Source organism: Ambystoma mexicanum, chromosome 1q (genome assembly GCF_040938575.1).
Source record: "Ambystoma mexicanum isolate Mex_15411 chromosome 1q, UKY_AmexF1_1, whole genome shotgun sequence".
Lineage (NCBI taxonomy): Eukaryota > Metazoa > Chordata > Amphibia > Caudata > Ambystomatidae > Ambystoma > Ambystoma mexicanum.
The window spans coordinates 503,299,464-503,315,786 of record NC_090922.1 but is presented as its reverse complement, the minus strand read 5'-3'; the positions used below and the strand labels follow the sequence as shown (position 1 = coordinate 503,315,786).

The 16,323-nt window shown below is 44.3% G+C and overlaps 1 protein-coding gene across 7 annotated transcripts in view; it reads right to left on the bottom strand.

The window, feature by feature from the left end:
• LOC138529799 (zinc finger protein Xfin-like) overlaps positions 1-16,323 on the bottom strand; it is a 241,714-nt gene that overhangs the window by 152,850 nt on the left and 72,541 nt on the right. The window lies entirely within an intron of this gene.

The window sequence follows — 16,323 nt, the reverse complement described above, 5'->3', positions numbered from 1 at the left end:
GGTTCAACAGCATCACTACGGGAGTCTGGGAGCTTTTTGAGGAGTCGATTCGGTATCAGATTGGCGAGTGGGTCCAGCAAGCAGTGCGATTTAGTAAGCAGTAATGGAACATGAAGCTTGGGACAGGCAGATGTCGTCCTGTCGTCCTGTACGGCGTGGCTCAAAAGCAGCTGAAGGCGGGAACCAGAGCAGAGAGCTTTACCCTTTTTTTTGGGTTGCTGTGAGATCCAGCAAACAGTCTCAAAGAATGTAGAAACCTTATTGTGCCCTTCCCAGCCATGAAGGTTGGTAAAGATTATTTTCATGGCTGCCTCCAATAGGCAGAGTCCAGGGAACCATTGTCTCAGCAGGCAAGCAGACCTTGGTACCAACAGGTCACTCCAACTGTTCCCCTGAAGGGGGTGGGAGGAAGGGCTTGCCCCTTCCTCGGTATCCTTATCTTTGCCACTATTGCAACAGACTTTTGGTAGACTGATACCCCAATAAAGTTCCAGTAAAAGCCATCTCCTGAAGTCCTAAAATGATTCAACTAAAGGGATAAGCCCACCTTCTTAAACAGCAAATTGTTATAACGGATTGGTCTCCATTTAGACTTCTGCAAGGGTCCAATCGTGGCTGCTATGTGCAGTCCTTTAAGCAGAGTGATTTGATTACAGGAAGTGGGAACGTGGCACAGGAAATGTGAGTGGTTTAAGAAATCCCAATATTGTGAAACCCTTCTCCTGCTGGTCAATTCCCTCCCAAGCAACTCTAACCCCTCTCTCTCCTCGTCTCCATTAATTACCATCCCGAGGGGGTGGGGATCTCTCAATTTTTCTGGCAGTGCTCGCCTTCAAAGCACCGTTTTACAGCTGCCTCCATGGGGAGGTTTCCTTTCCTCTGGGAAGGCGAAACGCCTTCCCATATATCACGAGGGGGATTCCTAGGATGAGCCCAAATGGTGTGTTTTGGGTGAAACTTAGTTATAGGCATCTGATTAAACAAAAGGCCCTGTCAGTGAAATGAGTCACTAGAAAGCAAGCGGACCATACAATAGGAGTTGGTGAGTATAATTGTAGATTCCCAGAAGTCACCATGTCAAACCAGATATGGCGAATACATTATTAATCAAACTGTGGCCATGCCTTCTGGGATGTACAATTCTCTGAAATGTGCTTGTTGACTTTCAAAAAGGGATTAACATTTTTATTTAAAAATGTGCCAATGCAGAAAATAGGCTAGCATTGATGCTATAAATGCTAGCTAGATGTCACAAATGTTCCATCCACATTTAGAGCTCTTTTCTGTCAGATTTCGCAACCAAAATCAGGTTTACACTTTTTAGTGAGCAAATCGGCTGTGGCACTTTTGATAGGGTTACCCTAGTGCTGCCACCATTCGGCTGGTATGCAAATTACTGATGCCCAGCAGCAAGTATACAGGAGGTGGGCTCTTCTATATCCATTTTTGTCAAACATGCACCACACTTGGCCGGCAGGCTTACCTGTGTACAAAGCCACAAACACCAGTTTGTATGAAAGTGAGACTGTATAGCAAGATCTGAGTTTCAGGGCTGAATTAATTTAGTGATGCACCAAAAATGTTTTTAAAATCTGAGGGTTTCCCCCACGCAGATGGAGATCTATCACAGAGTTATTGTCAGAAGCCTGCCGCAGATTCTACCAGTGTCCAAGACACTCTTGAGCCAACACGCTTGTCAATCACTCTCTTTAGCTCTAGGGCCCATGAGGACTTCGTGTAGGCCAATCTTGGATTTTCAAGGGAGAATATGGCAGTTATTTAGGGGACCTCCCAAGTCTTCCACCAGATAGCAGTACTGTAGCAAACTCGTCTTTGTAGAAGGGGTCAAACCCCCCTCTTCAGCAATCCTTTGATACAGTCCTCTTTTGTATTCAGCCTATCTTCATCTGTCCTTCAGCTGACCTCCTACCTCATGTATTTTTCAGCGGTCAGGCTTATCTCAATTTTAAAGAGGACATCTTCACCTGGCAGAATCCAAAGGTGAGGAGGCATGTTAATGGACTTTAAAGACCTTTCCCGTGGGAACAAGTGTCTTACCGCCAATGGGAGCTCAACATTGTTCCTGCATCACTTTGACACAAAACCTTTGAGCCTATAGATTAAGCAGATAATTCTGGCCATTGCTCCAAGGCATGAGCAGCCTGGGAATATAGGTAAATCAGGAGATTTAAAAATGTGTTCAGCCCTTGACAATGACTGAACCCACTCAGCTCAGGGACCGGTTTAATCCAGTTCCAAAAAGACAAGGTGGCCCTCCACACTCAACATTCATTCCTCCCGAAGTTGGCAACAGAGTTTCACTTAATTAAGAAAAATAATGTGCGTGTTTTGTCTCCGGAGCCTTTGTGTTAACTGGAAAGGACCCTTTGTAACACCAGTGTGACTGAAGTCCTCAGATTTTTCCTGGAACATTCCAAACAAATCATATATTTTAATCAACTGTCACCTAAAAGTGCTACTCCCCTGGTTCCCAAGCTGCCAAGGCAGCCATAGCCAGATGGGTGCTTACTGCCATTCTGAAATGTTACAAACATCAACCCAGTCCGGCCTCAGAGGGCTTGCAGGCAAATTTAGTACAGGCTAAATAAAGCAGCTTCAATTACATTTCAGAGGCATTTAACTCTGCACGATATCTGCAGGGCTGCTGCGTGATCATCTCCTCATGCCTTCTGCAAGCACTTTTCCAATGATGCAAGCTCAAGAGTGGATGCCACGTTTGGCCAGTGTTACAGGGTCAGGGCCATGACCCAGTCGGGCGTGGGTCCCAACCTAGGGCAGTATGCTTACCTGGACAAAATCCAGATCCAGCCCGGTACCAGATGCGGAGAGTGGGAGTTAGGGGGCCCAGTCCCTGAAACCCCCTCGAGTGTCTTGAATATCAATGAGGGAAGAGTAGTAGCATCATTTATATTCATACGAGTGAAAGGGGTTTCAAGGACTGGGCCCTCCACCCCCAATTCCCACTTCCAGCATGTGGGACCGGGCTGGCTCTGGATTTCCACCACTAAAGGCTAAGGGAAGTAAAAGCCTAAAGGAGGGAGGGGGTACAGCATTAAGATTGTCCAAAGCGTCTCAAAAGTTAACTGTACAAGTCTTTTAAAGACATCTATTGACTGTTACATGTACTTCAGAAGTTATTTAAGGTAATTAATTGGTTTAAATGTGTCAATACAATGGCAATAAAAACGTTTAATACAGTTCCTTAGGTTTTGGTTATAAGGGGTGGGGGTATTTTCTAGCCAGCGTTCTCTTGTGTCCGTTTTAGACCACATCTCCCACAAGGCCATGGAGCGATGAAGAAAACCCAGACCGGAGCCAAGAGAATGGAATCGAGAACAGACTGTAATGGCCTGGGAATTCCCAAGCCAACCCAAAAATGGATACTAAGCAAATGAAGGGGCAACAGAAAAACTGGGAGTGGGAAGAGACTGGAGGGGAACAGGAGACACACTGAAATCCTCCCCCAAAAAATTGCCACCAAACACACCAGCATAGGACAAAACAAACAAAATAAGATCTCAAGAAAAACGAAATTCCAGACCCACAGCCAGAAGAGAGAGCATCAGAGATTGCAGACAAGATTATGCGAGAAAAGGGGGAGCTTTTCATCTGTGTAGCCCCAAACCCTTGGGAAAAGGGAGAAACAGATTGGCCATCAGAGTCGGGTGGGAGCTGAGCCAAAATAGGAGAGGAGGGCAGGTTGAAGACAGGAGACACAGAATATAAGAGGGAAATGAGTGAAGGGCAGATTGTGGGTTGCAGGATGAAGGTCATGAGGTGGACTGAGAGAACAGGCGGAGGACACATGAGGTAGCAGTGAGCTGAAGAGTTGTAGAAGAGTGCAGATGAAGTATTGTGTGAGAGAGAATGGTACCAGTTGTTTGGGGTATAGTTTGCTGGGCTGTGTAAAAGGTGCAATGAAAAAGGATAGAAAGAGTGGGAGAATTGTGGGAGGAATTGGCGAGAGAGCAAGAGTAGGATTTAGTTTGCAGAATGTGAGACAGCCATGCCCAATCCTCACTACGAGCGACATCCTCATTATTGCACACATTTTTACAGATATTCTGCAACTGAGGTTTTACAATTAAGTTACTTGGTGTTGGGTGATTTATGTCACCAAAACTACTAGTGCAATTTAAATGGATAGTATCATCCATAGCAAACATTGTTGCTTCAAAAGATTGAGTTACTCAAATCTTTTCACCACTCCTGGTTCCAATGGCTGAGGCAATGTTGATACATTGTGGGAGGTTACTTTGGACACTGCAATTTGAGTTGCCCCTGGCCCTATGTGATCCAATGGTTTGAGGATAGGCATTATGATGTTTTTGGAATTCCACCATCTCGATCACCAACTCTGCTTCCACTGATGTAGCCGTAATGTTATTTATAGATACTGCTGAAGCAACAGATTGCTGTGAAACCTGCGTTACTGTGCTTTTCACAACCCAACTATCCAGATTAGCTGAAATTTGCCTTTTCCTTTAGATTTTTGGTTCAATGTCATGAATAGGTTCAAATGTATCAGAGTTTTCAACCATAATGCAGGTCTGATTGCTAGAAGATGTAGTTTCTGGGGAAGCTTTATTTCCAATTTTCCAAACTTCCTCTTTTTTGCTTTGGCACTTCTCCTCATGGCTTCCCCGCCCCCCAACCCCTTTTGTTGGTGCAGACAGGGGCTACTGGCTGTGGTTTGGCAGCAGATACATACATTCTCTGGTACAGACAACACTGCATTTAACGTGCAGCTACCTTTAGGTGATGTAGCTACTTCTAAATCATTGAAGATGTTAAGCGCATGCAGCAGTGTTTTTGATGCAGCCTCGGGTCTCGGCAGACCGGTCCCCCTGAGAATTGCTTACGGCTTCAGAAGCGTAGAGATTAGCTGGTGCAACGTTATCTTTACCAATATTGGGTGTTGTGTTCTCAGCAATCTTCTGCAAAAACATGCATTGTTCCTGCCGCAAATCGCAGATGGCTCAAAAAAGCTTGATAAATTTATTAAGAGCCAATGTTACTGCAGAACTTTGAAAATTGTCACTGAATTGTTTTTTTGCAGAGTAGAGGTTACATTTGACAGAGCAGTGCAGTCCAAAAAACGAAGCATAGGAGTGCCACTCAGGTTGTCATGTCAGTCTGGAGCCTGTATGTTAGATGCTAACACATCATCAACTAGCCAAGAAACACAGTTTCAGTCACTCTTTCACTTTTTCAACTTGGCCTCATTTTGCAGGGAGTTGTAGCAAAGGCTAAGTAAGGAATTATTGTTATCGATGGCAATGGAGGCAGGGCTCGAACAGATGGAGCTAGTGTGTTGCTATTTGGAGGTACAGTGACATTAGAGAAACGTTCTGGTTAGACAAGCTGGACTGAATGGTGCCTAATGGCATGATCGATGACTGCAGTTCCTTATGCTTCTTATATTCGAGTTGAACATTTTATCAATTTTTCCGTTTTATGCTAGATTTGTGTAATTTCTAGATTTTGTAAAGTCTTTTCTGTAAGCACACTAGGCGAGGCGTTTCTTGCCTAGTGGTGTGACCATCTGATTCCTACTGACTACATCATTTTATGGGTACATGCAATGCAATATTGACAATTACCATGTATATTACCAGTGTTTACACAAGCCTTACCCACGCTTCTACAGAGCTGAACTTTCTTGCAAAATAGATTTGTGTTTGGATCCCCCCTGTGATACCATATAGGTTATACACACACTAGAGTTTTTCAGATTTCAATTGAGATTTCCTGATTACACTTTTTCCATCTTCTCAGTTTACATTAGCAAATTTCATTTCTTTTTCAACATTTCTTGCTCTATTTTTGATTTTTTCTTTTCTTCTGTTTTTACATCTCTTACTATAGATTTGATGTTTCATCTTTTCCATGATGTTTCCCCCCATGTGATCCATGTGTGTGCATACTTGGGTCGATCTTTTTCAAAGACCAGATACCGGAATACAGCCGTCCTCACAGAGTGACATCGCACACCTGTGTGGTCATCATGCCATCGCAGTTTTTGATCGAGTAGATATACGGACAGGTAGATGCACACCGGTCTTCTACCGACCATAGCATCAGGGTCTTGAGATGGTACACATTCTGTTTTGCTTAAGTGATATAGCAGAGGCTTACACTATTTTTAAAGTTAACTTGGCACCAGTGATATCCAATACTCACTCTGGTAGAGCCCCATTCTTTTTTGTATAAGAGAAGTTTGGCAGTGATGCAGGTACCTTTTCGACAGCTCTTTTTTCGCATTTTCACTCACTACCGATTAGATCACTAACACGCATTTGGCATGTCTGTTTACGTTTTTTCATTTAGATACTAGAAAGATCTTAACAAGAGAACGTATTATCAGTTACTATAAGGTTATATTAACATTACATGAACGTGCTACCGTTTTTGGATGATCCAACTTTTTTCTTGATCTTTTTCATTTGTGTCTTGATTGCCTTGATACTTTGGTACTGTTGATATGTTCATGTTCATCCTGTAAAATATAGCGTTCGCACAAAGGCTGCCCTGATGACCGACTAGGTGTGAAATGCATTGACAGAATTGTGTAATACTACTACTTCTGTCCTCCTTGAATGAAAACATTAAATATGTAAGCACTTATATGATCCTTGAAAGATAGCTGTAAATCTGTACAGAGCTTTCCACATTTCTTATTTTCCATTATAAACCACATAACTATGTTTTCTAAGCTCATTGAGCATCTTATGTGATCACAGAGATTTCTGGAATCAGGTTTCTAGGATATCTGCTTTGCGTTGTTTACCCTAAGTGCCTAGAGTTTTACTGTAGTGCTCCCGTTTCATTGTCTAGTTCTTTTCAAGCTTACTTACAAGTCGTACCAACGGGGGTGCCCACCTTCCCCAGTTCACAGTGACACTAGTGGCTACAATAGGGTAATACGTTGTAATTTTACTTTTCTCTATTCAAGGAGCCACAGAGCCTGTGTTGGCCCCACCACCTTCCAACAGGTGCAGTTTGCTGCACAAGTTGTTAGCCATGAGGCGAGTGGAACAGAAGTACACCAGCAAGCGAAACACCCAAAGTGTTAATGCTTACTTCAAGACTCTTCCGTCGGAGCAGCTCGGCAGGTAATCCAAAGATTTAGGCCCAAATTTGCAGTAAAGAAAGTATTGTGAGCCCCCAGGCACCTAACCACCCCCTTTCCACGCTGTCCGCTCCCTCCCTGCACCCGCTTCCTGGTCTCGCCGCCCTCCCGCCTCCCAGACCGCCCACCCCCCATCTGATTGGTGTTTAGGCCTGTGCCTGAGCCTGATTGGTTGTATGGCCGAGGCAGCGTTGGTCTTGCGACCCGCTCCCTGCACCTGCTCCAATTTGCCATCCTAGGAGCAGGTGAGTTAGTCCGCCGTGTGCAAAGTTAACCCCCCCCCTACAATGCCCTTTTACATAATTATCCGGCCCCAGCTGCCCGTGAGCAGCTCTGTTCCCTCTCCCCCTCCCGACCAGCTTCCATGCTATTTTCCTGCCCCCCCCCGTGATTGGCCACTTGACAGACAAATCTGAAATCCCCAGGGCAGCCCTCTGCCCGGCAGCCCCCTGCGGCTAAGGGCCCGAAGGCCAAGGGCATCTCCTACATTGGCGGCTCCAAGATGTGTCTGCAGGTGTCCGCAGGGGACGCCAAGGAAGCCAACAGACGCCAACAAAAACCGTGAGTGTGGCATGGGTGGGGTATAGAGCAATCACTCTACTCCAGAAAACCCCTGCCACTCTATCTTACCTACCAATAACATAGAGTTCCATAATACTAGCACTCTTAGATAGAATTGCGAATGTTAGCATGTCCACACTTACATGGAATTGTGAATGTTAGCATGTCCACTCTTAGATGGAATTGCGAATGTTAGCATGTCCACACTTAGATAGAATTGTGAATGTTAGTATGTCCACACTTAGATAGAATTGTGAATGTTAGTATGTCCACACTTAGAATTGTGAATGTTAGCATGTCCACTCTTAGATGGAATTGCGAATATTGGCCTGCGTCGCATCTAGATGGAATTGCGAATGTTACCATGCCCACGCTTAGATGGAATTGTGAATGTTAGCATGTCCACACTTAGATGGAATTGTGAATGTTAGCATGTCTACACTTAGATGGAATTGTGAAAGTTAGCATGTGAAAGTTGCATTTAGAAATGTGCCCAATAGCCTCTCTGGTAAATTGAATTTAGAAGTGTGCCCAAGATCCTCTGCGAAAGTCGCATTTAAAAGTGTGCCCAATAGACAGTCTGGAAAGTTGTATTTAGAAGTGTGCCCAATAACCCCGCTGTGAATTTAGTAGTGTTCCCAATAGCCACTCTGTGAAAGTTTCATCTAGAAGTGTGCCCAATAGACACTGTGAAATTTAGAAGTGTACCCAATAGCCTCTATGAGAGTTGCATCTAGAATAGAAGGGTGCCCAATAGCATCTGTGAAAGTTGATTATAGAAGGGTATCCAATAGACGCTCTGTAAAAGTTGCATTTAGAGGTGTACCCTATAGCCTCTCTAGAAAATTGAATTTAGAAGCGCTCCCAATAGCCTTTCTGGAAAATTGATTTTACAAGTGCGCCCAGTAGCCTCTCTGCGGAAAATTGAATTTAGAAATGTGCCCAATGGCCTCGCTGTGAAAGTTGCATTTAGAAGTGTGCCCAATATCCTCTGTGAAAGTATTATAGAAGTGTATCGAATAGACACTCTGGAAAGTTGCATTCAGAAGCGTGCCCGATAGCCTCTCTAGAAATTGACTTTAGAAGTGTGCCCAGTAGACGCTCTGTGAAAATGTGCATTTGGTAGTGTACCCAATAGCCCTCTGCCCAATAGCCTCTCTGGTAAATTGAATTTAGAAGTGTGCCCAGTAACCTCTCTGGAAAATTGTATTTAGAAGTTCGCCCAGTACCCTCTCTGGGAAAGTTGCATTTAGAAGTGTGCTCATTGAAAGAGCATATAACCCATCATATCACACCACCACGCTTACTCTCTCCTTTACATCACCACTCAACTAGAACACAGAGATACTATGACACCATTCGGTATAACTGTTCTCATACCAACATCCGCCGCTTACTCCACATCATTCTATGTAAACACTGCTGGTTTCACACCCCCAGCCAGGCGTTTTCCTCAGGCCTAACGCAGCCACATCCGTTCCGGATAAATCCTGCCAGAACGAACACATTCTCCTGATCTCTCAACCACCACACCTACCGCTAAGAAGCAGCTATTACACGAGTACCGCACGAGCTGTACACATACCCGGTGCTCACACGCACCTTTTGACTCTCCCTACTCTCTCTACTGATCTGAACTTCGGTTCCCAAGGGCGTTCAACCTACCAGCGCCTTCAGACCATACCAATGGTATATAAGGCGCTATATAAGTGCAAAATAACATAACATAACTCTTGTCTGATGTAGTCAGAAGCAGAATAAACACTTCGAGTACTTTAAAGCTCACGGATAACTGCAAATCACTGCTCCAAGCCCTGAAGGGACTTTTAAAAATAGAGAGCTATGATGCACCTATAACGAACCCTCTGAGAACAGCAGTGTATCACGCATCGTATTCCCCTTGGTGATGGCATAACAGTATATGCAAAGGTCAGGGCAGACTCCCCGCAAACAATGCAGCAGCGAGCTGCACTTCCACGATGCTCTGTGCTTAGGAGCGTGTTTTGTAGAAAACCCCTCCTTTCTGTAACACATCAAAGGAGCCTGAAGCAGCAGTAGCAGCAGAAAGAAGCAAACACAGGTTAGTCAGAGCAGCGGAATGCACGTGCACCGCACATCCGCGGTAATGGGTTTCTCAAATGTTAGGCTTGTCGAACCAAACTATCTATTTAACCTACATAATAATTTAGCTGGGAGTACTTTTTATTGTACAATAAGAGCATGGCAGTACATTGAGGACCAGAGAGCTGTAGGGACGTTAAGTGTTAACTTCATTAGATAGACATGGAGGAGGTTCGCATTAAAATGCTCTCAGCTCCCCATCATCCTCTGTGAGAGAACTGCAGTGAGGTTCCTGCTACAGTAAATGATTTGGGGTTGTTTTACAGAGTTTGCTACGGAAATGACCGCATGAGAAATTTACGCAATACAAAATTGTTCGCACATTTCCCATTCAGTCATCCAAGGTAAAACAACCCCACATCTATAGAAACCCTAACCCCCCTAGATCCTCAATCCCCGCCCCCATCCCTTACTTAGCTTTCCTTCCGTCTCGCTGGTCCCTGCGACACCAGTTCCCTTTCACTTCTGTGATCGGGAAGCGGCGCTGCAGGGTCCTTTTCTCTTTTTTTTTGTCGGAACAGCTGTAGGAATGTCCCCAGCAACCCCGCTCACTATAATTTATAGTATAGTGAGCGGAACCCCCGCAGCTGTTCCCACCAAAAAAAAAAAAAAGAAAAAAAAAACCTACACCACCAAATAGATACTACAAAATGTCCTGCAAACATTTAGTCAGTAGGACATTTAGTAGTATCTATTTTAGGTAATTTGGTGGTGTAGGTCATTTGGATGCAGTCATTTTGACAGAATCCCAGTAAATGGCAAGCCAGCGAGACCTTGGGAGCGTCCGGTCTCTCACGGAAAAGACATGTAGGCTGGAAGCGATGAAGGTCATCCCTGATGGACAGAGTAAACTTTTAGTTCTCACAGAGAGTTCCTGACAGAGTGCAGATGTTTTGCAGTTGCTCCATTCCAGACATGGAGTTCCCCCTGAGGGTCGTCTATGGAGTGCTCTTCATATAGTGTGGGGAGAGGACTCCACATACTATCCTGCCATCTAACCAGGATTTGAAGTCAAGACCCTCCTGAAATTTATATAAGCTTCCCAAGAGACAGACTGAATCTCCAATAATTTTGAGACTTGGGCTACATAGGTCAGATGAGCTGACTGACGTAGTGGTAATAGCAAGTGAGCTGTAGCACACAGAGCCCTAGAGAGGAAGTAAAGTTAGAACCATCAGAAGCTCCTGTAATCCAGGTTCTGCCAATTGAGGTGAAGAGTCTTGCGAATGACGACAGTTCATGCCAATACACTGCTAGAGGAGGGTCGAGTACCTTTTGTTCATAAAAGGATATCCACATCATAAGGGCACACCACATTCTTTAAATGCCTCCACATGAAGGGATCTCACAAAAGACATCTAACTAAATTATGTAATCTTGCTCCCTTTTCAGAAGGGGAAACCAGATCACCCCAAGAGGAAGCCAAAAAGGCGTCACAACCATTCAAAGTGTGTTCTTGGTGTTAATCTGTAAAGCTACATGGGTGGCTGCCACCTAAGTGGAAAAGCACTAACAAGCACAGCGTTCTGTGCTGTATGTGCACACTTAATTTAATAATAGTCACTAGAAAGCAATAATGCACTCTTTGTGAGTAAGAAACAGTTCTGTGTTGAGAACTGGGATTCATGAAAAGACGCTGAGGGGCTTTTATGCTGGCTAGCAACTTTTCACCCTGCATATATAAAACATATAGGACCTTGTGATTGGAGGCACTGTAAATATTAAATTAAAGTTAAACCAACTTAGGTTGGTTAGGACAATTCAAAAAACCCTCAAGACGGCCACATGCCATGCCCTAATCCTGTTCCTGTCACGCAGCTCGCACCACACACATATGAAAAGATTACATTAATAACCAGGACCTTCGAAGGACAGAGCGTGGTGGCTAGGTTATGCCTGTAAGCAATGACACTAAAGAGAATACTGACTTTATATGACTCTAAGAAAACAGCTTTCCCCAATGGATCACAGGCCTTATATTGTTGTCAACCCAGATCCCAAGTCAGTCATGACTCTTTCTCCACTAGACTGTTTGTCCCACTGCCCCTAGGTTTTCCTCACCACAACACCACATCACAGTGTCCCTTCAAAGCACTCCCAATGTCACTGAAACACCAATCAGAGACTTGACGACACAGCAACCCAGTGTAACCACGGCTTTCCCCCTAGTTAAGGCAAAACTGGGCCTTGATGAAACAGAAAAGCCTTAAGTCCCATTTTTAGCTTGGGAATGCCACAATAGATATGCTTGCTCAAAGATCGGGTGAAGAGAGTAGCGTTGAGAAACTCAAACGGATGTCCCTTTCTGGGCCTGTTGTGGCTCGGGTTCTTGACAAAATCCACCCTACCCCCTCGAACTGTGATAATGAATGTAATATCATACATTAAACTATAAGGGTTTCCTTAAAGCTTGCCAAAACTGTGGTAAAGTGCGTTTGCTTGTTGCAATAACTGCAGTTTGTCCACGCAAATGGAACACACGATGAAGAAATAAAATACTGTAAGTGCACTTGGGCTATCTTTACAGGGAATTACCTAAATCGGGCGATGCTGAACTGGTGAGGAAGATTAATATGGGCAAGGGCAATGTGAGTTCCACCATCAAAAGCCATTGAAACTGTGTGCCCTGGGGAGAGTCGAAGAAGCACATGCTCCCCTTGGAGTTGTGATCGGTGTTCCTTGGCTGTGCATACAACATGCCATCGAAGCTTGCACATCACATCCAACAGCACTAGCATTAGTGAGTAATCTTATCACCTAACCCAAATTCGCTTGCAAGTCAGTTTCTTGCAAGGAAAACCATAGTTTTTTTGTGTTTATTTTAAAAAGGATGGTGGGAGAACGTTTGAAGACTCTGAAATGATCTCTATACAGCTCGAGATATTGCGGCGGGGGGGGTGGGTGGGGGCCATACGGTTCGGGAGGAGACTAAAAACGTTGTGTTAATATAGCACTTCAACCCTCTCCACACACTCTACTGAGCAGAATGCTTCCAAGATCTCTGAAAACACAAACGTCTGTACACGTTTTGCTTGCCTGGGAGACGCTACAAAGCTGCTATGCCCACATGTGGCATTATAGGCTATGCACCTCTAGGACATTCCCTCTGATCTAAGTACCAAGGTGGAACATCTACCTTTCTATTCTTGGTTTTCCAAGCAAGCAATCCTTTCACTGGATGAAAACATCTTTGGTTATCAGCATTTGTTTACACAATAAAAGGTGTATTTCTGCGCAGTTAAGGAATTAGAAGATGGCTGCCCAAACCTTAGTAGATTTAATACTGCACCTACTACTCTAGTGAAGGTAAAATCCACATCATTGTAGGTGGGAGCTTGACTGGGTGGCACAACACTACCTTTGTAGCGAACATCATCTTCACACAAAAATCAGAAAAAGGGGTGTAAACGGATGGTAAAAAATAAGTATTCTGGGAGACCATGGCGGGCATACACCAATTTAGTACTGCTTGTGCCCTTTTGTAGGTTCATGTAAAAAATGTAATGTAAGTGGTCTTGTGTAGCTAAGAGAAAAGGGGGGTGGGGCTCGTGTGCAGAGAACCCCACATACTTTATAATGGTTGCATCAAAAGTACATTTATTTTAGAGGGTCTTCAAGGAAATAGGAATCGGGCATTAATGTCCCCCATGCTTTTCTCAATGTTTATCGATTCACTTATAGTGAACATCACTGATTTAGAAGCTGATGCCCCAATGCTGGCAGGTGAAAAGAGAAAAGTGTACCGCTTTCGAAGACCATCTCCAGCATGCAAAACAAATACATGTTATGTCCTTTTCTGGCAGTGATCCCTGGGCTCCTTTTTTAATCATTTTGTGTTCAAGGCGACAGAATAAGCGCTCAAGAAATAAAGGAAAGGTTCAAAGTGCCATTTTATATGGTTCCCAATTGTGTCTTAACGATCTTTGTATTTTCTGTATTTGATTAAATATAATCTTTTAAAATTGAATATTTTGATCATTTCTGCAACGTCTGGGGTTTGAAACAGGAGTTCCCATTGAGGTTGTGCTCTATTGATAAAAGCTGTGGAGCTCACCCTTTCTGGTAGATTATAGAACGGGGCTTAATGATGTTATGTTTTACCCAGGGTGCAAGGATACACAGTATGAGAAAGTGTTGCCCTGAGCAGTATATGCTCTCATTACCTTATAATTAAAGGGAGCTACGGATCGAAGGGTATATTGATAGACTAGAATTTGATCATATTAAGGTGTTGTATGCAGAGATGAAACTGGGAATCCCTCCACTAGAGGTCGTTTCCATGAAAAGTGGTCTACGAGTATGAGGTCTGAAATATACTGCCTCTTTTGCAAGGATGCTGCTCAACATTCTTTGCATTTTGTTAAATATGCCACTAACATATGTACATGAGAAGGGCCAGCAGGGGGCAAATTCAAGTTGCAAGCTACTAGCCAGTCATAAAAGTCACAGGCCACCTCAATTTTGTACATAGACACAATTTCTTATACTCGAAGAGTAAATTATCATTAGCCAACGGCTAATGAGGAGTGCACACTCTGCGACTTGATTAAAGCATTGTGTACAATCATGCCAAAATGCTCCCCTTTGTTTGTTAGATGATTCAGATGCCTTTATTTTTGGTGTATCCAATTAGATCACGAAAACTTGGAGACTAAGAAGTTTGAGGTTTAGTATTCAGTCCTAATGACGGCCATTAGGTTATCGATATCAGCACCTAGGGCTCTACCAGTAGATTATTTAGCCATTTTAGAACTGAATTCATTTATTGAGTTTTTCTTATAAATATATTGTATTTTACTAATGATTCGTTATTTATCGATATGTCAATGCATGGTTTTAAATATTTTGGATGCGTTTATTTTATAGACGATTTCATCTGAATGCCAAATTAATGAGTAATGGTAAAAATGTAGTTGTCCATTTAGAGGTTATAATAGAGACAGATTTACTAGGAGTGCATTTCTCTTATTTGGAGGAGGATCCTTCGAATACCAACATCTTTTACTCTGGCAGCTATAAAATTTGAATTGGGCCTCTCGTCTTTAGTGAGCAGGACAAAGTGGCCTTTTTTAGCTTTTTCTTCTTCTAAGATTGTAACCCCGTTTTTATTTTTATATTGCACAATTGTATGGCGCCTATACACAAGTGTTTCCAGGCGCCACAAGACAAGCTGGTGGTCTGGAGGGGACATGGAAAAGAAGTAGAACAAGACATGGTTATACTGGCCTTATGACAACCCTACTGTGCAAGTGCAAGGCAAGGTGGCAAGCAGTGGGCGGAGGTAGAGGGAGAAGTGCAGGAGTGGGGGGCTCAAAGGGAGCAGGCGTGGGTAAGTAATGGGGGGGCGGCCAATGCAGCAAGTGCCAGGTGAAAGAGAGGGGGAAGGGAGGATGAGTGCAGTGGACAGGGTGGGACCAGTTTAGGGCTAGTCTGGGAAAGGGAGCCCAAGGGCAAATGCTGGCAGGGGATGTTTGAGGGAATGGTAGGGGGGGGTGGTCTGGCCTCTGTGCGACTCTGAAGGGACCAGGCCCAAGTCACAGTGGCAAAGGGAGCGTTAGCAAGAGAGGGGAAGAGAAGGAAGAGGAGAAAAGGAAGGTCTTGAGAAGTTTCTGGAACTTAAAAAGATCCGGCTCAAATCTGAAGGGGGCAGGGAGGCTGTTTCCAGAGGGAGGAACCTGCTGAGGAGAGGGATCTACCTCCCACTCTCTGCATGGAGAAACGTTTGACCTGCAGAGAGTTGGAGCCAGAGGACCGAAGGACTCTGGCAGGGAGGTATTTAGGGAGTGAAAGATGGATATAGTGAGGTTCCAGGCTCTGCAATACATTCAATGGAGACTGGAGTTTTTTTATTTTTTTTATTTTTTAACAACCCATCTATTTAATAATATCACCAGACAGCCTTGTGGATGATGCAAAGGGTCTTGAATTGGTTCCTTGTGGTCACCGGGAGCCAGTCGAAAAACCCATTTTCACTTGTGAGGGTCTGTTTGAAAGTAAGTAGGTCAGCCACGCCAGTAACCTTTCCGTGATGTCTGGGGTATCATGGAGACGGTTTATGACGATGGAGTGGTTGACGGTGTCAAAGGCAGAAGAAAGATCGAGGAGCATCAGAACGGAGAGAGTGCTTGAGTCTAGGTTGGAAAGCAGGTCTTCTCAGGTGTTCAGCAAAGCAGTTTCCGTGCCTCTAGATGTCCTGAAACCAGACGGGTAGTCATAGAGGTAGCCAGTCATTTCGGTGTGGAGGGTCAGTTGGGGGTGACCAGCTTTTCTGTGAGCTTGCCAAAAAAGGAGTGATAGAGATAGGGCGATAGTTAGCCGGAAAAGAAGGGTCAGAAGACAGCTTTTTTAGGAGAGGGTGCACAAGAGTGCTTAAGGGGTTGTGGGAAGTAGCCAGTGGTAAAGGACTGGTTGCAGAAGTCAGCCAAGGCTGGGGCAAGTGAGGCAATTTTATCCTTGATGGTTCTAGAGGAGCAGGGGGGCACCCGTTT